Source organism: Canis aureus, chromosome 34 (genome assembly GCF_053574225.1).
Source record: "Canis aureus isolate CA01 chromosome 34, VMU_Caureus_v.1.0, whole genome shotgun sequence".
Taxonomy (NCBI): Eukaryota; Metazoa; Chordata; class Mammalia; order Carnivora; family Canidae; genus Canis; species Canis aureus.
Window position 1 is genome coordinate 1,434,532 of NC_135644.1, and position 21,349 is coordinate 1,455,880.

Consider the following 21,349-nt stretch of genomic DNA (forward strand, 5'->3'; position numbering starts at 1 on the left):
ATATATATATATATATATTATATATATATATATATATCCCATATCCTGTCTAGAGCTCGTACACTTTGACCAACAGAATGCACAAAAACCTCGGCTCAGCGGTTTAGTGCCTGCCTTTGGCCCATGGTGTGATCCCGGGGTCCTGGGATCGAGTCCCACATCGGGCTTCCTGCATGGAGCCTGCTTCTCCCTCTGCCTGTGTCTCTGCCTCTCTCTCTGTGTGTGTCTCTCATGAATAAATAAATAAAACCTTTAAAAAAAAAAAAAGGAACTTCAATATACTGCCACTGGGGCTCTTGCTACTTCATTTTTTCCCTGTAGGGCTTGATTTGTTAAATTATTCTGAACTGCTGAGGTTATTGAGACAACACCAGTGTCCACTCCTAAACCAAATCGATCAACCAATCAACGAACACAATATATTTTATTGTCCAGGGAGTGGAATTCTAGAGTAAATGGAGGGGCTGTGGAGCGGGGAGGGGATGCGGGGGTTAGGGATGCGTACAAAAAGAGGAGACTCATTTCTCTGGCTGCTTTAAAAAAAACAAAACCACCCGTACTTACTAATTTCCCGATGAGCACAACTCTCCATCCTATGAGCTTCAGAAAAGACAGCAATTTGGGGATGATGTGTTTGTCAGCTTTCTGTCTGTTGGGTACGTGATAGCAGATGGCATATATACGTTGCCAGTCAGACACTATTTGTAGCCAGGATCCACATACGTACTTTGATTTTACGTATTATTTATTCCATGATGATAAAAGAAAGATCATGTTTTCAATCTCCTGCAGATTTGGCAGCGAATAATTATGACCTTTCTTTATAAAAGTGGATTTAAACGAGTCCATTATGACATGACACTCTCTACATGAAGATGTGAGCAGTGAGTTTAAAATGTGGTCATTTTTTTATAAGTTTATTATTTAAAGTAACTTTTTTTTTTTTATAAGTGAAATATTGTTGACTAGTACTGGGGAATTAAAAAGCCTCCTTGACTAAAATATGCTAATTGACTTTCTTAGGCAACTACAATTATACAGCTTTCCCAAACATGATGGGAAAGATGTTCCTCCCAAAAGTGAAATTTTTGTATGAATAAAATATTTGCTTACTGATGCCCCAATTTAGCTTTCCACTCCTCCTGCTGGGTGACGATGATATCCAATATTAAATTTGCATTATAATAATAACTAACATTCATCAAGTGCCTACTAACGTGCCAGAAAGTGTTCTTTACTTACTACGTCAGCCCTAAATGGGATATAACATCATTATCCATGTTTTATGTAGATACCAAGGTTATGGAGGTAAAAGAATTTGCCTGTTAGATACATAATATCGGTTTATATCAGAACTGAATGAAATACAGACTTCATCAATGACTAACTCCAAAAAAGCAATCCTTCTCACCTCTCCTAAGACGTACATGGGAACAGAGCGAATTCTGGGTTGGCCTCTGTGACACTTCATACCTCTTGAGACGTAAATCAAAGTTTTGTGTGTGTCAGCACAACAAGTTATGGCTTCAATCAAAAAGATTATTTCAAAATCAGGCCAATGACAACTACTTTGTGCAGTTTTCTATCAGAATTGCTGATGAGGAGAATAATTTCTTATTCTTAATCCTTATTTCTTAATCCTAATTTCTTATTCTTGATCCTTATTTGCTGGAAAGAGTTTGCCCCAAATCTGCGTTTATCCTTTCTGATGAAGTTTTGGAATATAGGTGAGGTTTGGTGGATGAGGTCCGGAGCCCACGACCAAGATGGCTTTGGTGCAAAATGGTGGTTTTGTTGAAGCCTGAGGACTGGGCGTCAGGCTGGAAGAGCCCCGGGGTTGTGAGGGGAGGCTGAGCATATCCCTGGGCGTTGCGGGAAGTAAGGAATGGGAGGTTTTCAACAGAATTTCTGTAAGCTAAAAGGACCGACAGGATATGGGAGGCCTTGCCCTGGTCAAGTTAATTTGTTCATCTCCCGAGTGAAGCATTAACACTAAGAAGGTCGGGAGTTCCCTGCTGGAAGTGAGGTTATTGATAAGAATACTTTTTTTCTCGTAATTCACCAAGACATTTTGTGAACGGAGGGGGGGTGGGGGTCTTTGTGGGGTCCTCAGCTGGCCTCCTGTTCCCTCCTCTCTTTTGGTTTGTGAGTAACAGTGTTAAGTAAGATCATGGTCCTCCAACGTCCCCTTGCCTTCCTCTTATGGGAGGGGACAGAAAGAATTTATTTGGTAAAAATGTAACAATGACAGGTAGCCCAGTCATCAGATGGAGCAGTTACCTTGTAAGATTTCAGATAGAAGAGCTGATCCGAATCACGTGAACTAATAGATGATGTCAAGGAAGACAATGAATGTTGGAATCTCTGAAATGGGAAATTCTGATATTTCATTTCCTGCTTTTCTCTCTCCCTGTCTTTTGTTATTTTTTTTTTCCCACCTCACTTCCCTTTTGGGGTAGCCTTTGGGTCCCACACTCGGGGGCTAGTTCTCTCCCCCTGCCTCCATCCCTCCCGCTCTCGTGCCCTCTCCCTCTCCCTCACAGTCCCTTAGAACACAATAATACTGTCCTCCTTGGTCCAGAGGAAAACCCTGGCCTTAACTAAGATTAATTCCTCAATCAAAACAAATGAGCTTGAAAAGCTGATCCAGGGAAGGGAGGGAGGGGGGGAAATCTTTGCTGCTTAAAACACTTTCCCAGGGATTTCAGGGATGTGACCCATCATTGTTTGGTAAACCGAGTCAACTAAAGGCATTCACATGTAAAACACTGCTTTACAAAGAGCTCTCAGTGGCTGGTGCCGCCTTGGGACTTGGGGCGGAAGTCGGGGAGGAAGAATAGGGGAGGACAGACCGTTAGCTGAGTGTAAACACTTTATGGGATCTGAATTAATTTATGTGCGCTCTCTTCAAAATATAATTGCTAAAAATAAAAAAATAAAAATAAATAAATAAATAAATAAATAAATAAATAAATAAATAAATATAATTGCTACTCAATTTTTAGGGAAGAATTTAGGAAAAAGCAAATTACGGATCTCCATGAAACATTTTAATTATGAACTGTACGGAGCATGGAAAATGAAAGGCTAACTTAAAAATGTTAAAGAAAACTGCATTTTTAATCTCTTTTTTTCTTCTTGGTCTAGCTATTGTTATTCTTTAGCTATCCCTGGAGTATAATCACCAAGCACTACACAGTGATTAAAACGCTTAATTTCTTTTACTCAAATTGTATTGGTAGCTTTTCTGAGATGGGGGAATTTGTAGATGAATTATAGTAAAATATAAAAATTGTTCTGGATTATCACAAGAGCAAAGAAAACTAAAACTAGGTGTAGAAGAGAGTTTTTAAATTTTCAGTTGTACAGAAAATAGTCCAGTGCAAGGTTATAGTGAATTCATTTATTTATTTCTGCAGGAGGCCTTTGAGCTTCTGTATCATCATCACTTTTTGAAAGGAAGGTACACAGTACATGATAGAATTTTATGAGCATCATATTAGCATTATTTTGCAAACTGTAATATTTGGTTGTCTGTATATCTGAAATAAATTAGTGGAGAAAAGTTCCTTTTTTTTAGCGTGGCCTTCAATACTTAATATATTTGCATTGATATCTATATATATCTTGAATATAATAACAGTATTTTCCACTCAGAACAATAGAACTAAAGAACAAAAAAGAACCTTAAGAATCTAGTTCAATAGCCTTATTTTACAAGTAAAATACAACTGAGACCACCAAAAATAAATAGGTTTGCTCATATATATATATGAGCCAAGACAAGAGTGTACAGAGGTGAGAATATAAGTAACCTGAATGCACTATGTGCAAGAAGCCTTGGGTCACATCTGCTGCTACAACCAGCCCTCTCTCCATTTCCTCTATAATACTCAGGTTTGGTTAAAATTTGAACCCTGGGTTTGTTCATATTCAACCAGATGCTACTTGAATTTTTTTAAAGTGACATTTTACCTAAATACGCTTACTGCCAAGGAAAGCTTTAGTATCAGTCTATGTCTGTATCTCATGGTATCCCAGTTCTCACCTTATGCCCAAAGACTTCTCAACTCTTTTATTTTTAGATCTGGATTTTTTTTTTCTCTTAGAATACAAAAGTCAATGCTGTCATAAATTTCTAGGATTAACAGGAAAAAATATCCTACTAAACTTGTAAACATGCACCATTTACGAATTAGAATAGTTCATTTGAAACTATTCGTAACTTCCCCTTTTTGATTGCCATGATGTAGTCACGTACCAATCTTTAAAAATTTTTTTCAGAAGAATGAGAGAAGACTTTTTTGACTAGTTTAATAGTGTTTTTCTTTCTTTTACAAATGGGTGGGACAGGCATGCGTGGCCTGATGGGTCAGAAGGATGTGTGACCCTCCATCTCCAGGTTGGGTGTTCGAGGTCCACAATGGATGTAGAGATCATTAAAAAAAATAAAATTAAAACAATTAAAAACCCCAACAAACAGAAAAACAAGTGGATGGGATAAACCATCCTAAATTTTCTTTTATCCTTCCTAAATACACATGAATTCTATTGTGATCAGTTTTTGTAAATCATTAAAATAATGGTAACTTTTAGAACTATGGATACACTTGGTAATGGGTATTGTTTACTTCTTCATGAAGAAGGACCAATACTACGCACCAGGTGAGGCCGTGGAGACCTGGGGATCAGGAAAGCAAGGCCCCCCACTTAGCCCTCACATTTAGTGGGGAAGATGAGGGATGGGGCCTCCCTGAGGCCCGTGTTGTAAGGTGCCGGATGGGGACGCCTGCAGAAGGAGCATGAAGCACAGGGTGGAAGATGCAGGACGTGGGGGCGACTGCGGGATAAGCCCAGAGAGGGCTTCTTAAGGACGCGGGGAAGGCCACGTCCTGCAAGGACACTCGTGAGATCCTTCATAAAGCCTTATTAGCTTCATGGCATAAAATAGCTTATTTTTTCCCCAAAAAACTCTACTCTTTTTACATCAGACTTGAAGATTCTCCAGTTGAGTAGTCACCATGTATTTTTAAGGATGTTGATTCCATCAGTCCTTCCCTGAGTAGGAAATAAAACAGGAAACAGGTCCTATCTTCTCATTTAGCTCCTCCTCCTTCTCCCTCTCAATCTCATTCTCTCTGCCCACCCCCCCCCCCCCCACACACACACACACACTGCAGAACGGGACCAAACCACATTCATTTAAGAGGCTTTTTTTGTTGCTTATTTTAAGTACTCTCCGTGGCACTACAAACAATGGTTAAAAACCCATAGAAGGCAACCAAGGATATTAGGCTCCCCTATACCTCCTCTTTTTTCCTTCTCTTTCTTACCTACTGTTACGCTCTCTCGTCCAGAGGCGGAGTCCTCCTAAGATGCACTTCATGATGAGGCTGGATAGCAGAAAATTTGTTTCATTTGTAAACAGAGTACTCTGTGTATCTTCACTAAAGAATTTATTCCCAATTTTAAATTTTTTTTTTAAATTGGGATTTTAAAAAAATTCCAATTTTTTAAAATTGGGAATAAATTGTTTCCTACAAGTAATTTTTCCTGTTTTCCTACAAGTAATTTTCATAAAATACTGAGAACTAACTGAAAATATATGCAATTTTACACAAGAAAGTAGTATTTAGCTCAAAAATCATTTTGTTGTTTTATTATTTCTTTGCCACACACAGACATACCAACTTTTTATTCCCCCCCCCCCCCCTTGGGAGGATGGTGGGTGGCCCAGAATCAAGCCCTGACAGTAAGAATGAAGTGATAAAGCCCAACTGCTTCACAGCCCCGCACTGGCACTATTTTACAGTAAGGGACCACATTACGGTTTAAAACACAAAACAATGAATTTCACTAATTATTAACAGTATTAATTCAATCATTTTAGTTGTTTTGTATGTGTGTGTGTCCTTATGCTGTATTTTGGACGACGAAATAGGCTTATTCAAGAGCTGCTGCAGGCTTTTCTTTCTCTGACCTTGAGCCTCTTAGGTTTTGCACCTGCCCCGTTTATCTGCGACTACTGACCCCTGGCCTCGCCGGCCGTTAGCGGGCAAATAAGACCCAGCAGCTGATAACGCACCGGGTGGCCCGGGCCGGCGTGTGCAGAACATCAAAGCCTCGGCTTCCGCCCGCGGTGAAGAGCGATGGACTGAACCGCAGGTGTGTGTTCACCTGTTAGAGGGACGTTCTAGCACGTGGAGGAAGGCGCCTCCTCCCGGGCGGGCTGCAAAGGCCTGGTGGGAAGGCGGCGGCCCGGGGGGACCTCGAGCTGACCTCGCCCGTCACCCCCTCCCCCCCACAGATGCTCCCAGGGGACCTCGAACTGACCTCGCCCGTCACCCCCTCCCCCCCAGGTGCTCCCAGGGGCCCCGGGGGACCTCGAGCTGACCTCGCCCATCACCCCCTCCCCCCAGGTGCTCCCAGGGGCCCCGGGGGACCTCGTGCTGACCTCGCCCGTCACCCCCTCCCCCCCAGATGCTCCCAGGGGCCCCGGGGGACCTCGTGCTGACCTCGCCCGTCACCCCCTCCCCCCCCAGATGCTCCCAGGGGCCCCGGGGGACCTCGAGCTGACCTCGCCCGTCACCCCCTCCCCCCCAGATGCTCCCAGGGGCCCCGGGGGACCTCGAGCTGACCCCGCCCGTCACCCCCTCCCCCCCAGGTGCTCCCAGGGGCCCCGGGGGACCTCGAGCTGACCTCGCCCATCACCCCCTCCCCCCAGGTGCTCCCAGGGGCCCCGGGGGACCTCGTGCTGACCTCGCCCGTCACCCCCTCCCCCCCAGATGCTCCCAGGGGCCCCGGGGGACCTCGTGCTGACCTCGCCCATCACCCCCTCCCCCCACAGATGCTCCCAGGGGACCTCGAGCTGACCTCGCCCGTCACCCCCTCCCCCCCAGATGCTCCCAGGGGCCCCGGGGGACCTCGAGCTGACCCCGCCCGTCACCCCCTCCCCCCCAGGTGCTCCCAGGGGCCCCGGGGGACCTCGTGCTGACCTCGCCCGTCACCCCCTCCCCCCAGGTGCTCCCAGGGGCCCCGGGGGACCTCGTGCTGACCTCGCCCGTCACCCCCTCCCCCCCAGATGCTCCCAGGGGCCCCGGGGGACCTCGTGCTGACCTCGCCCGTCACCCCCTCCCCCCCCAGATGCTCCCAGGGGCCCCGGGGGACCTCGAGCTGACCTCGCCCGTCACCCCCTCCCCCCCAGATGCTCCCAGGGGCCCCGGGGGACCTCGTGCTGACTTCGCCCATCACCCCCTCCCCCCACAGATGCTCCCAGGGGACCTCGAGCTGACCTCGCCTGTCACCCCCTCCCCCCCAGATGCTCCCAGGGGCCCCGGGGGACCTCGAGCTGACCCCGCCCGTCACCCCCTCCCCCCCAGGTGCTCCCAGGGGCCCCGGGGGACCTCATGCTGACCTCGCCCGCCACCCTCTCCCCCCCGCGGGGACCCAGCCCTCGCTCCAGGGACAGACACCCTCGGGGCCAGCGCGCAGGTGCGGGTGCAGGTGCGGGTGCAGGTGCGGTGCAGGTGCGGGTGCAGGAAGCGGCCCCCCCCCGGGCGTGAGGCTCACGGGCCCCCCAGGTCACCTCGGGAGGTGCTGAAGCCTTAATTTTCCTCCAAGAAAAAGAGTTGGGCTTATTAGGTCCCCAGGGAGGCTCGCATGTGATAAATCCGGTTTATTTTTAATTTCATCAATGAGTTCGCCCTGTACAGACATTTTTCTTTCCCTTTAACGGGGAAAACAAATCCGACTTCAGTGGACAGATTCCACACTTGAGTTTCTTTGGGAAATCGTCCGCGTCCTCGGGGATTTTGCGTTTTCGTGACGCCGCAGGGCGGGGGCGGCCGGGCTGGGGCTGGGGCTGGGGCTGGGGCTGCGGCTGCGGGCGGGCTCCTGGGGCGCGGACTGGGGGGGCGAGGGGGGAGGGGGTACAGGGGGGAGGGACGGGGGGCTCAGCGCGGCCTGCTCTGCTCCTGCTCTGCTCCTGCTCTGCTCGGGCCCAGGTTCAGAAAAAGTGCCTGACACGACAGTTTAGCAGGAAAGCAGCTATTTTAAAAGTCTTCTGGGAACATGTTTGTGCAACAGGAAAAAACACACAATTGGGTCGATAGCGGCCGCCGCGCGTGGCGGTGCTCAAGGGCCGCGGGCCCTCCGGCCTCAGCCCTCCCTCCCTCCAGCCTCCGCCTACCCCCTCCGCCTCCTCCTTCCAGCCTCCCCGTCCCCCCTCCAGCCTCAGCCCTCTCTTCCTCCAGCCTCCCCCTACCCCCTCCAGCCTACACCTCCCGCCTCCAGCCTCCCCCTCCCCCCTCCAGCCTCAACCCTCCCCCTCCGGCCTCCCTTCCCCCCTCCAGCCTCAGCCCTCTCTTCCTCCAGCCTCCTCCTCCCCCTCCAGCCTCCCCCTCCCCCCTCCAGCCTCCCCCTCCCCCCTCCAGCCTCAGCCCTCCCCCTCCGGCTCCCTTCCCCCCTCCAGCCTCAGCCCTCTCTTCCTCCAGCCTCCTCCTCCCCCTCCAGCCTCCCCCTCCCCCCTCCATCCTACACCTCCTGCCTCCAGCCCCCCCTCCCCCCTCCAGCCTCAGCCCTCCCCCTCCGGCCTCCCCCTCCCCCATCCAGCCTCCCCCTCCCCCTTCCAACCTCCCCCTCCCCCCTCTAGCAGCACAGACTTAGTCCCGGGAGGGAACCCTGACACGGAGCCCTGTGGGGTGGGCCCGCAGGCCCAGGGACAGGACAGGTGAGGGCGCACCCATCCCCGTCCCCATCCCCGTCCCCGTCCCCGACACCCTCCCCGCCCCGCGGGACCTGGGCCAGGGCCCCCTCGCTCCTCGTCCCGACCCCAAGTGGTCCCGCTGCTGCTCCCCGGGGGGCGGGCGGGCCTCCCCGCCTCCAGCAGCCTCTACGCGGACCGGGGTTCCCGGACTCTGCTAAGTAGTCGTGTCCCCACCCGTTACTCTTACTCTCACTTCTAGCCTGCGTGGTTACTGTCTTGCTGCAGGTGCTTGGAAGTCACCGGAGCCCCCACTGGTCTCCCTAGCGCTGCCCTTGCCGCAGCCTTTGGCTTAATCCTTCCGCTCTGTGAAAGGAAAACCTTGCCAAGAGCCCTACTGCTTAAGGCCCCCACTACTACTACCACCATCACTGCCATCACTACCACCACTACCACCACCATCACGGCTACCATCACTACTACCACCATCACCACGGCCACCCCCCCACCAGCACCACCACCACTACTACCACCACCACCATCACCACTATCATCACTACTACCACCAGGACTATGACTACCACCATCACTATTACCATCACTACTACTACTACCCCCACCGCCACCACTACTACTACCACCATCACCACCAACACTACCACTACTACCACTACCACTACTACTACTACCACCACCACCACCACCACCACCACTACTATTACTACTACTATTTTTTGTAGTGGACTTAGCAAGTCTTTGGAATACATGTCATTCATCCGCAGGGTGGTACCCATAGCAGACATCAGTGATGGATCATCAGCGCCTGTCACTGAGTCTAGACCTAAGCTGGTCGCTGCTGATCAGGGTCCCACTTGCCACCACAGCAAATCAGAGAGGCATTCTACCCAAACATCTCTAGCCTTAAACAGCATTAAACAAAACCTCCTCGATGTGACCAAAAAATACCATCTCCAGTCTGCCTCCCTGTGTCTCTGGAAGGCCTAATCACTTGTGTACCTGCATCTTTAAACATCTGTCACTTCAAATTACTGATTTTTAAAAACTGCACTCAAGCGTCCTATTCTTTATGTCTCTCTCACTCTCTCCACGTGCGTCTGCACGCACGCACACTCACACATAAATCACTCCCATGTAGGACGCATCATTCCATTTGATCAGACACTAAAAAGACATTTATTGACTTCCTGTAGCACTCCGTCATCCATATTTGTGCACACCTATTCTTCTAAGGTTTTAACCATCTCTCAGAGCAAAAATTAAAGCACCTCTGGATCCCCAGCACGTAACATTCCTTTGGGAATATACTAGGTTCTAAGTAAATGTTTACAGTAAATGAATACATGAATATATTAAAAAATACAAAGATGGAACTATGTTTAATGGTTGTAAGAAATAGAGATCCTGTAAAGGAACACATTTCAGTATTCTTGGAGTATCTGGGTGGCTCAGTTGGTTCAGTGTCTGCCTTTGGCTCAGGTCATGATCCTGGGGTCCTGGGATCAAGCCCCATGTGGGGCTCCCTGCCCAGCGGGGAGTCTGCTTCTCCCTCTCCCACTGCCCTTACCCCCTTGTGCTCTGTTTCTCAAAAAATTTTTTAATTTTTTTTTAGTATTAAAACATTCTGTTTACTTCCTTAGAAAAATAATGGAAAATGTGGTTAATTTTAAATAAAGTGTGCATTTGCCTGAGACACACCCCATTGACTTTTCTCTTTCCTCCCGCCCTCTTCCTTCCCCCTCCTTTCCTCCCTATTTTCCATCCTTCTTTCATTTTTTTATTTTGCCTAGTAATAACTTCATAGAAGGAAAATAGTTGGGATGTAAGCTTTTTTTTAAAAAGATTTTTTTGATTGATTTGAAAAACAGCAGAGTGAGTGAGAGAGAACATGAGTGGGAGAGGGACAAAGGATGTAAGCTTTTTAAACTTGGGTTAATTTCTAAGAATGACTGAACTAAGTTTCATTCCCTAGCTTTCAGCTGGTTGGCCTCATTTTTTAAAATAGGTTTATTTCCATATGGCAAGGTAGCATGAATGCCTCAGGATGATAGATAGCCCAATAACCTTGTCCCATGCAAATCCCTAGAAATTGAAAATCTTCCCTGATAAGTCTAGTAGAAACGTCCCAGAGAGAATGCTGATGATGTAGCTTGACTGCATTTCCATGCCTAGACCGACCCAAGTCAGAGGATTACGCTAATCTGACCAGATTTCAGTGACTTCCCACCTCTGTGACCAGGAGGACAGACTCACTTGAACCAGAGGGAATAGATTTTCTACTGGAAAGTGGGGTGCATTTTATCAGAGAAAAAAGATATTGTTCTGGATCAACAGTATCTTCAGAGTTCCTGTGGTTCCCAAATGCTGAAATATACCAGGAGGTACTGCATAAATTTGATTTGTTAAGAAAAATTGAAAGCTCCAAATAACAGAAATACAACTTTGATGATGAACTGCTACGTTAAATTAAAATTCCAAGGGAATTATATGTTTTCTGATTTTATTGCCTTTGGAAGAAAACATGTTTTCACATGGAATTTGACTCCTGACTTTGTAAAAGGGAAATAGGTGTAAAGCTCTTCATCCAAAGAGCTGGAAAGATATATTTTGTTTCTATGCTCTTTGAGCAAGCAATTCTTTCCATATTAGATCTCCTGGAGGGAGAGTGTTTCCATCAAGTACAAAGCATTTTTTTTTTCAGTATCCCTCCCACCTTTTACTAATTGGGCTGAGATTTGGCCCCTTGCCTCTTTCAAATAAAAAGAAGGTGACCAAAATCACCGGAAAATGGCTAATCATGCCCACAATGGGAAAATTATTCCCATGAGCACATACTTCAGAGTGTAAAATGAAGCCCCAAATTTAATCACAATTTTATCTGTCTTTAATGGCTATTCAACTATTCAACCTGGAATGTTCATTAGATAAGCAAGTAAACATAGAGTCAATATATATATATATATTCTTTTTTAGTTCCAATATGGTGTCAGTAAAGGCTATCATAGTCAACCTAAGACTAAACTCAAATTTGGGAGATTTTAAATCTTGTTTTTAATTGGATTAGCATGCTATATTCTTTAAGATGCAACTATTTGATTACAATGCATACAATTTGCTAGAGCTTTAGTTTATAGAAGTTCAATATGAGGAGATATGCAGTTATATTAACTAAATGGACATCATATTTGGGAATATGCTTGTTACCATTCACTTTATTTGATATTTTCATAACTGACTTCAATGACAGAATTAAAAAACAAACATTTTTTTCTAAAGCAGATGATAAACTGACAATGCATATGACCAACCCCTTGGAATATATGGTGTTTTTCACTTACCTTGAAATATAGGATAAATTCTCACTTACAATGCTGTAGAAATTGTGGCAAATAACTGAAAAAAAGGTGTATAAGCTTACTTACACTTCCAAAAATTTTAATGTGCTATAACAATAATAACAATAAAAACAATAGCTGACTTTACTGAATTCTAAAATGTCTATGGACATTATCTCATTTCATCTTCACAATAGCCTTCTGGTGTCGGGGCTACTTTGCAAATGAGAGAACTAGTCTTACAGAAGTTAACTTGAAAATGGGAGGCTGAGTTGGGTTTTCAAATCAGAATTTGTAGCCAGTACAACTCCTGCGTCCACCTATCACAGTTGCCCCTCTATTAGGCTAATTATTAAATATTAGTTGGATGTTACTTTATTTGACCGTCTCCCTGGAAGAGGGAAAGCTGTGTCATTGGTTAGTAGGACAATATCTATAATATGTATTTTCTTAGCATGTGGAATTTAATAGTTGTAGTTGAGCTCAGATGTCTCTTCAAAAGTAAAACAGTTTCTGGAGGCTTTTATTGGCTTTTTAAAATTGGCTATTAGATGTGCTTTTATATACGAGGTCATTCATAAGATTCTGATGAATTAAATGTAATCATCTTCCTTGCCATTTCATTGATTACCTTGTTGAGTTTATACATTGTGGATCATTCCCTAAAATGCCCTGTGATTTCTGGAGCTATATAATTAAAATTCTTTTTTAGGGATCCCTGGGTGGCACAGCGGTTTGGCGCCTGCCTTTGGCCCAGGGCGCGATCCTGGAGACCCGGGATCGAATCCCACGTCGGGCTCCCGGTGCATGGAGCCTGCTTCTCCCTCTGCCTGTGTCTCTGCCTCTCTCTCTCTCTCTCTCTCTCTCTGTGACTATCATAAATTAAATAAATAAATAAATAAATAAATAAATAAATATAAATAAATAAATAAATAAATAAATAAATAAAATTCTTTTTTAGCCCATGTCATTTCCTTTAAAATGCAAAAGAGATAAAAACCCAATGTATCTCAAATTCTAGTCCAGGAGCATGTAGGCTGTTATAATATGTTGATGACAATAAGTGTAGCTTAGCTTAAATGAACTAATCAGATCCCATTCTGAAGAAGTCTGGAGGGGGCGGGAGGCTTTATGAAGAAGTACGTTGGCTTTTCTAATTTTAGTTTTCTGCAGTGGAGAAGAGAAAACTAGACTTGCCCCAAATGGCCTTTCAAAAGTAAGAATAGCTCTAGAAAGACGCAGCATATGAAGAAGTGAAATCAGGATATGATTTCTTTTGGCCTGAAGTACCTTTTCCCTGAATTCTTATGCAGCAAAGGAAAAAATCATGGGTCTTGGTTCCACTGCCTTAGATTCAAATGCAAATTCCTCTGGGCCATTAGTAGGAGGAGCCCTAGGGAACGTCTTCCTGAGCCAGAAGATACAGTGTCAGAAATGGGTTGGTTTCCAGGATATTTTGATTTGGATTAAGCTTAAACAAAACTATTCCTCCTGTCTTTTACATAAATTTTGAATCCTTACTCAGGGTTCAAATGATCATATCCTACTCTTTCATTTTACCGATGAGATACCCGGGAAGGTATGTACCTTGCTCAAGCTCATTGAATGGCAACATATTGACTGAGCACCAGGACTAAGTTCCTGTCTCAAATGTTGGTGAAATCTCCCCTCATTAGAACCTTATGGACTTAGTAGTATGGACTCTGTCTAAAAGTAATGAACTCATTACTGTTCTCCAAAATGATAAATATTTTTGTTGAGGAATCCTAACATTCACTTCCATCTCCTGACACAACTCGGTGAAAGTAGATGCTCAATAAATAGGGTATGATGAGTAATTGAATTTCTAGAAGTATTTCTTAAATTAAAACTCATGTGGGTTTTTTTTTTTTTTTTCCTCATGTGGTTTTTAATCTTGGTACTTTACCACAATGGCAAGTCTGGGTCGTGAAGCTGTTTACTAATGTAAGTTTAAAAAAGGAGTAAAAATATCCCAACTTCCCTAAGAAAATGAATCAAAAGGGGGAATTGCAGGAGAAAGAAATGTAAATGTGCCTGATAAACGAAAGTGAAATGAAATGTGAAAATTGCATGCTTTGGTGAAATGAAATGTGAAAATCGGATGCTTTGGCAAAATAACTGAGTAAGCAAAGACAGAGATGTATCCTACAGCACTTTTTTTAGCCTTAACTATCTAAAAAAAAAATGGCTCAATTCTCTCCATCAGTACAGTTGGGCTGTCGGGCTTCAGATGTAGAGCTGGAGAGTCTGAGTTCTTAGGTTGGGGGTTAAGCCCTAAGCATCTGGTTGCCCTTGGCCAAGTCACTAAGATGTTTGCTGGAATTCCCTGGTTCATTCCATCGAGGTTGACATTGCCATGACTAATTAATATTACAGCGTAATAACGAGAGGAGCAACAGCTAGTGCTTACTGGGTGCTTATTAGAAGTTCTTTACATCTATCACCTAATTCAGCGCTTGGAACAACCCGACGAGATGGGTTAGGATAAAAATCCTAGGCAACACTGACCAAGCCACTGTTTGTATCCTCCTTGTCCTGTCGGAAAACAGGCGTAGTGAGTCCAGGTGGCGTGAGGACTGGAGGCTGAAGCCCTGCCCTGTGATGCCAGCACGCCTCTTTTAATAAGTCTGCAGTGCAAAGAAGGAAGCCCAAGATTAAGTCCTCATTTTCTCGTTGGGTGCGCCACGCAGGAAAGAGTTGAAATGAGTTTCTTAAAATCAGCTAACGATTCAGGAACAGATAGAAGCAATTCTGCTGCTGAGGCGAGGGCCTTGCACCATGCGGCATGCGTTGCCCAGTTTTGGGGGGAATGATGACCGGCCAGCAGTGAAGCAGAAAGTCACCCCTTAACATTTGATGGGAAAATGTGATTTTTGTTCAGATGGAGACCTGCAGTCACGGTCCTGTTACGGCTGTAGAGGACCGCCGGGCGTTTGGTAGCTTCAGACAGCACTCCTTCCCCGTGTCACAGAGGTCAGGAGCCCCGGGGGCACGGCCAGTGTCTCCAGTTCAAGTCTTACAAGGGAAAAATCAAAGAACTGTCTTGTGGAGGCTCTGGGAGAGACTGTCGCTCCCGATGCATTCAGGCTGTTGGCACATGAGGTCCTTGAGGTCGTAGAGCGGGGTCTCCGGTTCTTGGCTGGCTGTTCATCTGGGGGCCACTCCTCCAGGCTCCTTCGGGTCCTTGCACGTGGGTTCCCTGGCAAAGCCGCCAACGGGGCCACATCTCTCGTTTCCTCTTCTGTTGCGTGTCCGTGGCTGACTACTCGACCTTACGCTTCCCCTCGGAAGGCCTCAGAGGAGGAGTCCAGCCCACCAGGACACCTCGTGGTGACCTAGACACTCTTACTATTATAAGGCCCACACCCTTACAACATCACATTCCGGGTATTAGGGAATGGAAATACCTGGAAGCTTATGATTCTGGCTCCCTCGGGATTCTCCTGGCGGTACCACCGGTTCTCAATGCGAGCTGCATACCGGGGTCACTTCGCAACCTGAAAACACGCTTATCCCAAGGCCCCATCAAGACGCACTGAATCCAGTCAATGACTTTTTCTTAAGGTGTCAGAAAATGTGTGCTTCATGGGGCCAGAAGCACCCCAAACTCCAGCTTCTTCAACTCGATTACCTTCGTATTGTACGGAATCCTTTCAAAACACCCCATGTGGACCTCCTCGGCACGCCTAGGGTTTGGAGCTTCAGGGTCGGAGCAAATGCGTGTCCTACTCTGACTGTGCTCTCCATCTAGTGGCATAAACAGACACAAAAAGGAATCACAATATTACAGGCTATGTTTGAAAAATAGTTATCTGAGTACTTGGCAGCTCTGCGACGTGCATTGTGTGGGGGTCGTGGCAGGCCGTTTTGCTGGATTTAGACCTGATAGATTTTTTGAGTAAGGTCTACCTCCAACGTGGGGCTCAGACTCATGACTTCAAGATCAAAAGTCACATGCTCCTCGGACTGAGCCCGCCAGTCTCCTTTGTAGTTACTTTTAAAACAGTCTTGCAGGGGTGCATTTGGGTGACTCCATCCGCCAAGTGATCCACTCCTGATTTCAGCTCAGGTCGCGGCCTCGGGGTCCTGGGATCTGGCCCTGGGTCAGGCTCTGCACTCAGTGGAGAGTGTGCTTGATGATTCTCCTTCTCTCTCCCCCTCCCTCAAATCAATCAACCAAATTTTTTTTTTTAAGATTTTATTTACTTATTTATGAGAGTCACACAGAGAGAGAGAGAGAAAGAGGCAGAGACCCAGGCAGAGGGAGAAGCAGGCTCCATGCAGGGAGCCTGATGTGGGACTCGAACCCGGGACTCCAGGATCACGTCCTGGGCCAAAGGCAGGCGCTCAACCGCTGAGCCACCCAGCGATCCCCTCAATCAACCAATCTTAAAAAAAAAAAAAAAATAGAATAGCCTAGTCTGGCAGGACCAAGAGCCAGGGGCGTGTGAGCGGGTCCAGGATTCAGCACGGTCCAAGGAGGCTGCTGTATTTACGTTCTGCTTCCCAAAATTTAAAAGGCCTGAATTTCCTTGAAGTCTCACCAAAAACGCAGAGTCCCAGTTCTCCCAAAGGTTCTGATTCAGAGGGTCTGTGGTGCGGCCTTGACATTCTCACGCGTCCAGCGGGTTCCGGGAGTGATTCTGATGCAGGTGAGGCAAGAATCCACAGTTTGAGGAACAGTGGTTTATGCTACATCAGCGACTTGGTGGTTCCCATTCATTCAATCGTCTAAAAAATCACGGAAGCCGCAAGGGATATTGTTTTTTTTTTTTTTTTTTTTTTTTTTTTAAAGCCCTTGTCTTTGAGTCTCTTACGTGAGTATCAGATGCTGAGGAAGAAGTCCTCGTCTCTGAGTTGTCTTACTGCTTCATGGATTGAAAGTGTTAAGGACATTCCAGACCGAGATGGGGGTGGGGAGTTAAGACCTTATACTGGCATTTATTTCTTAAAGATTTTATTGGAAGTAAAGACAGTAATTTGCTAAAATAATTCCAGCAGAAAGACAGGTTTTGCCAAAAAAATAAGCACTGAAGGGAAAATAAAAGGTAACCAGGATCTGGTACTTGGATATGGTGAGTCAGTGGTGCCTTCTTCGGCCGAAGGAGCTTCCATCTGCCATCCACGCGGGGCCCCGGGCTTGGGGGGGCGGCCCATTCCCCATTTTGATTGAGAAATGTCACCAGTGAGTGTGCCCTCAGGAAAGGCGTGTGCTAATAGGAGACCTGTCCCTGTGCCCACGCGAGGCTGAGGACACTTGATGGTAAACGAGGGGGTGCGGGAAATGCCTCTGCTCGCCCACCTTCCAGTGACGGGATGGATCGAAGGAGAGGGCGTGGCGTGGGGGGCATAGAAATCCAAGGTATTCTGGAAATGGAGGAATGGAAGTTAAAAAGTTGGGTTTTTTTTCTTAACCTTGGAAGTGAACATATCCTTTTAGTATCGGGGTTAGGCAACTCAGCTAAACATAAGAATTGGTAAGAGAAAAACACATTGATGAAAAGCGTATTTAAGAATGATACGATTTTGAGAAAATGAAAAGCAGGTTTGCAAGGCACTGCTATGCATTTACAGGATTTAGGCTTTTGTGTTCTGATAACTTGGTATTGATTAAGTCACCCTGATTTAAAACTTTCTTATGTAGAATAAAACCTGATTTTACACTGAAGTAAGCAAGAAAAGATTGGTTAAAAGTTTTAGACGGACGCCTGGGGGGCTCCGCGGTGGAGCGTCTGCCTTTGGCTCAGGGCGTGACCCCGGGGCCCTGGGATCGAGTCCCACATCGGGCTCCCCGCATAGAGTCTGCTTCTCCCTCTGCCTGTGTCTCTGCTTCCTTCTGGGTCTCTCACGAATAAATAAATAAAATCTTAAAAAATAAATAAATCAAAGTTCTGGACTTGGAAATGTAGGCCCATGAAAATGTCTTGTGGTACAGATCAATGGTAATTTTAGGAAATGAAACCCGAATGAGATCACATAAAAGTCCTGAGTAACTAGGAAACTATATTTCAAAAGTTCTTTGAGGTTTTACGACATTCTTCAAAGTTCTTACTGTGATGAAATAAGTCATTTTTGCTTTATGTTGGCGATGCTTTGGACAAGAAGAATGAAGACTCTTTAGAAATAAGCTACTTTTTTATTCCACGTGTATAGTAAAGAACATTATTTTGCTTCTCATTATAGAACCAAAGCTTCCAGTTTGTTCGGTTTTGAGAAGTGAAAATAAAACAGAGCTGATAGGACCCGTGAGGCTGGCAGTTAGAGAAAGTGCCCGTACCTACTATTAGGATGCTGTGATCACAAATTCACTTAAGAGTTTAAATGAGAGCTTTCTTGGTTTTGAATAAGTCCTTTTCCTCCTAAACAAATCCGAGGACACTTGGAAAGGCCCACTGGTGGATCTGGTCATCTATCTTGACCCCTGGTTGCCTCACCTCTCGGTAGAGCTGACTGGGACCACAGTACGCACAAGGCCACAGCAGCTCAGCTGTCAGTAGAGGATTTAACAAGACCTGAGATTTGCAATGATTTGCTGAAGAGCTTCGGTCAGTTACCATCAAACGTATCTTAGCAAAGATAAATTTGGAAAGAGCCAAACATGGAAGAGAGAAGGACTTGCTCAGCGAACATACCAGAAGCACGCAGAGAACCAGGGAGGCAAGCTGAGGAGCACGACCCAACATACTCTGGTGACCATCGTGCCCTCGCATCCACCGCCAGGAGCCTCGGCCCCACCTGACCTTCGGGTCCATCCTCAGGGGTCTTACCCATGTGCTCAGCGCGGGCCTTGGTTACCAAGTGTTAGGCCGCGTGGAGAGTAGGGGCCCCTCTGGGTTGGAAAGACTGCAAGACTGCCACCCAGACGTGCTGCTGCACCTGACAGGACCAGGGGCCACGGAGCAGGCCCTGGGTGAGGAGCTTTACGAGTCTGCACCGCCGGAAACGACCCTGTCACTAACAACAGGCTTCCCAGGTCACTACGCAATCGGGTGACGAAGGAGGCTATGAAAGCGGAATTGTTTGCATTGGTAAATAATGTCTGAAATGAACGAGGTCTTCTTAAATTGTTGGTGCCAGGATAATCTAGTAAACGCGAAGAGGTGCCTCACTGACATACTTTTTGGACATCTGATTCTGAAGCCTATTGGATAAGCAACATAAAGAGCTGCTGGTGTCGGGTGAAATGTTTTTCAAATACATTGGGTTTGGGCAAAACCCCAAGTGTGTTTGTGAAGCACTTTTCCCTCCAATTTTTGTGCCAGGCATAGAGTACAGTTAATTTAATCCCGACCCATGTGTAAATCGTCAAAGCATTATTTCATTAAAAAAAAAACTTGATTTCCAAATAGAATGATATTTCTTTTCATTCTTGTTCACAGACTTCTGGATTCCATATAGTGAGCACACAGAAATGGGAACTACCAGTGCTTTAAGTCTGGTTTAACGTTTATAAAGACTTCCAAAGTCAGTAAACTACTGTTTATTCAAACAGCCACAGAACTTAAAAAACCTAGTTTTCAGGACGTTATTTTTTAAGAAAGTGAAAATGCTGATATGAGAACTTGATTTCCCGATTTCCATTGTCAGTATAGATTTCAAAACTATCAAGAGCCTTCCAATAGAAGAAATGGCAGTTTTAATAGTTATGCTTATTTTTCTTGAGTGTAAATTTAAAATCCTAAAGCAGCATATTGGTTTAGTTTTTTCATTCATTTCCTCATGCATTTACACAGCAAATGTAAATTAACTGCCAGTCCCCAAAGATACATGGATCAATCAGATGTCGTTTCTGGCTTCCAGAGACCATACCGGCAAGGGAAATGGATGTATGTAACTAGGACTAATAACACATTCCAAGGAGTCATTAAAGAAAGTCATTCAAAGGAAAACTGTAGTGTAATTCAAAATTTCACTATCTTAACCATCGCAGACGAATGGAAATTAATGTAAATTTCTCCATATAATGGAAAACAACAAATATTTGTAAAAAAAACCCCAAATATATTATAAGCCAGAGATTTTTAAAAATTGGAATAGCTTAATAAAAATACTTTAATATTTAATAAAAATACTTTAATAATAATAGCGGTATTTTCTTTGAAAATCTTAATTTTCATGGAAATCATGGAAATTTTGTTGGCTCATTGAAATGACATTAAATTATTACATCAATCAATTATTTTAGGTCATGACCCTTGGATTGAAGAAATTCTTCAAGACAATGTCCAATATGATCCGAGGGAAAATGTGATTTGAGTCTGGAGACAATTGTGTATGTAAGTATTGGAAAATTAGATTTTCTCATAGTAAAATGTAATAAAAACTAAGATATCAACTCATTAATTATTAAATTGCAAAAAACTTTAATTCATTGTTTTCCTTCTGCTTCTGTTTTTAATATCTAAAATTAATACAATGCCTCCTGAATTTTTGGTTATTTTTTTTTCAAGATCAATAATAAAAGCTCAGCATAACTGATAGAAGACAAACATTATCGTGAAGATTGCTACAGTTAAAAGGAAACGCTGTGTCTAGGTGAGTCATTGGTGAGGGCAAGCAATGACACAGACTCTATGTTCTAGAAATTGGTGTGCTCTCATTGCATGTGATAATACAGATGATAAGTATAATATGTGGGAACGGTTTTTGTAATTCTTACTCGAACATTGGCCGTATATTAAGAATCATGACCAGTTTCTTAATAAAATTAAATCTAAGTTCATCGTTATCTGGCAAATAGCTATTAACTGGATTTTTAAAATCTCCCTTGCCTTGAAAAATACTTCTTATACATTCAGTTTAATATTATATTATGACTATATCATGATAATTTCTATCTCATAAAAATACTGTCAAAGTAGGCTGCTCATGGGCCTTGTGGGGAGTAAGCAATCCCACCAGTGTTTGTCTCTAAGAATTGAGAAGTTAGGGGTATTGCTTTAGAGCCATTTTCATGAGCTCAGTTTTATATCTACCGTTAGAAATATTTAACAGAAATACTTAATGTGGTATTGTCCACTTCCTGTAACCTCATTTTAATAACATAGATGACTTGGGGAATCTTTTATTTCCTGATTAAATGATGAATTTCTATCAAGTTATAAGGGCCATTTTTATGACATATGGTTGTTGATTCTCAAGAAATTGGCCTGAGAAGAATTTTCCCCCATAAATTATTGATGAATCAGAAAGTTAAAAATGAGATTAATATTGATAGAAAATAAAGGTGAGCTTTATGGTAAAATACGTTTTCAAAATTTGTGCTTTTATGTTC

General features: G+C 44.8%; 1 protein-coding gene and 1 long non-coding RNA gene across 5 annotated transcripts in view; one reads left to right on the forward strand and one right to left on the reverse strand.

Moving 5' to 3' along the window:
* Positions 1-21,349, forward strand: part of CALCRL (calcitonin receptor like receptor) — a 100,329-nt gene that overhangs the window by 35,892 nt on the left and 43,088 nt on the right. For 3 of the 4 annotated variants that reach the window (XM_077883519.1, XM_077883518.1, XM_077883521.1), the window contains 2 exons: positions 20,261-20,355; positions 20,526-20,610. The gene's annotated coding sequence lies outside the window, so the exon portion shown is untranslated. Of the gene's footprint in view, positions 1-5,994; positions 6,166-20,260; positions 20,356-20,525; positions 20,611-21,349 lie in introns of all 4 variants that reach the window. The other variant, XM_077883520.1, reaches the window with a different exon arrangement.
* On the reverse strand, positions 4,298-6,294 carry LOC144304899 (uncharacterized). The gene is made up of 3 exons (XR_013371887.1): positions 6,086-6,294; positions 5,334-5,393; positions 4,298-5,058 (listed from the first exon to the last, which is right to left on the reverse strand). It is a non-coding gene; the product is annotated as an uncharacterized LOC144304899 (long non-coding RNA).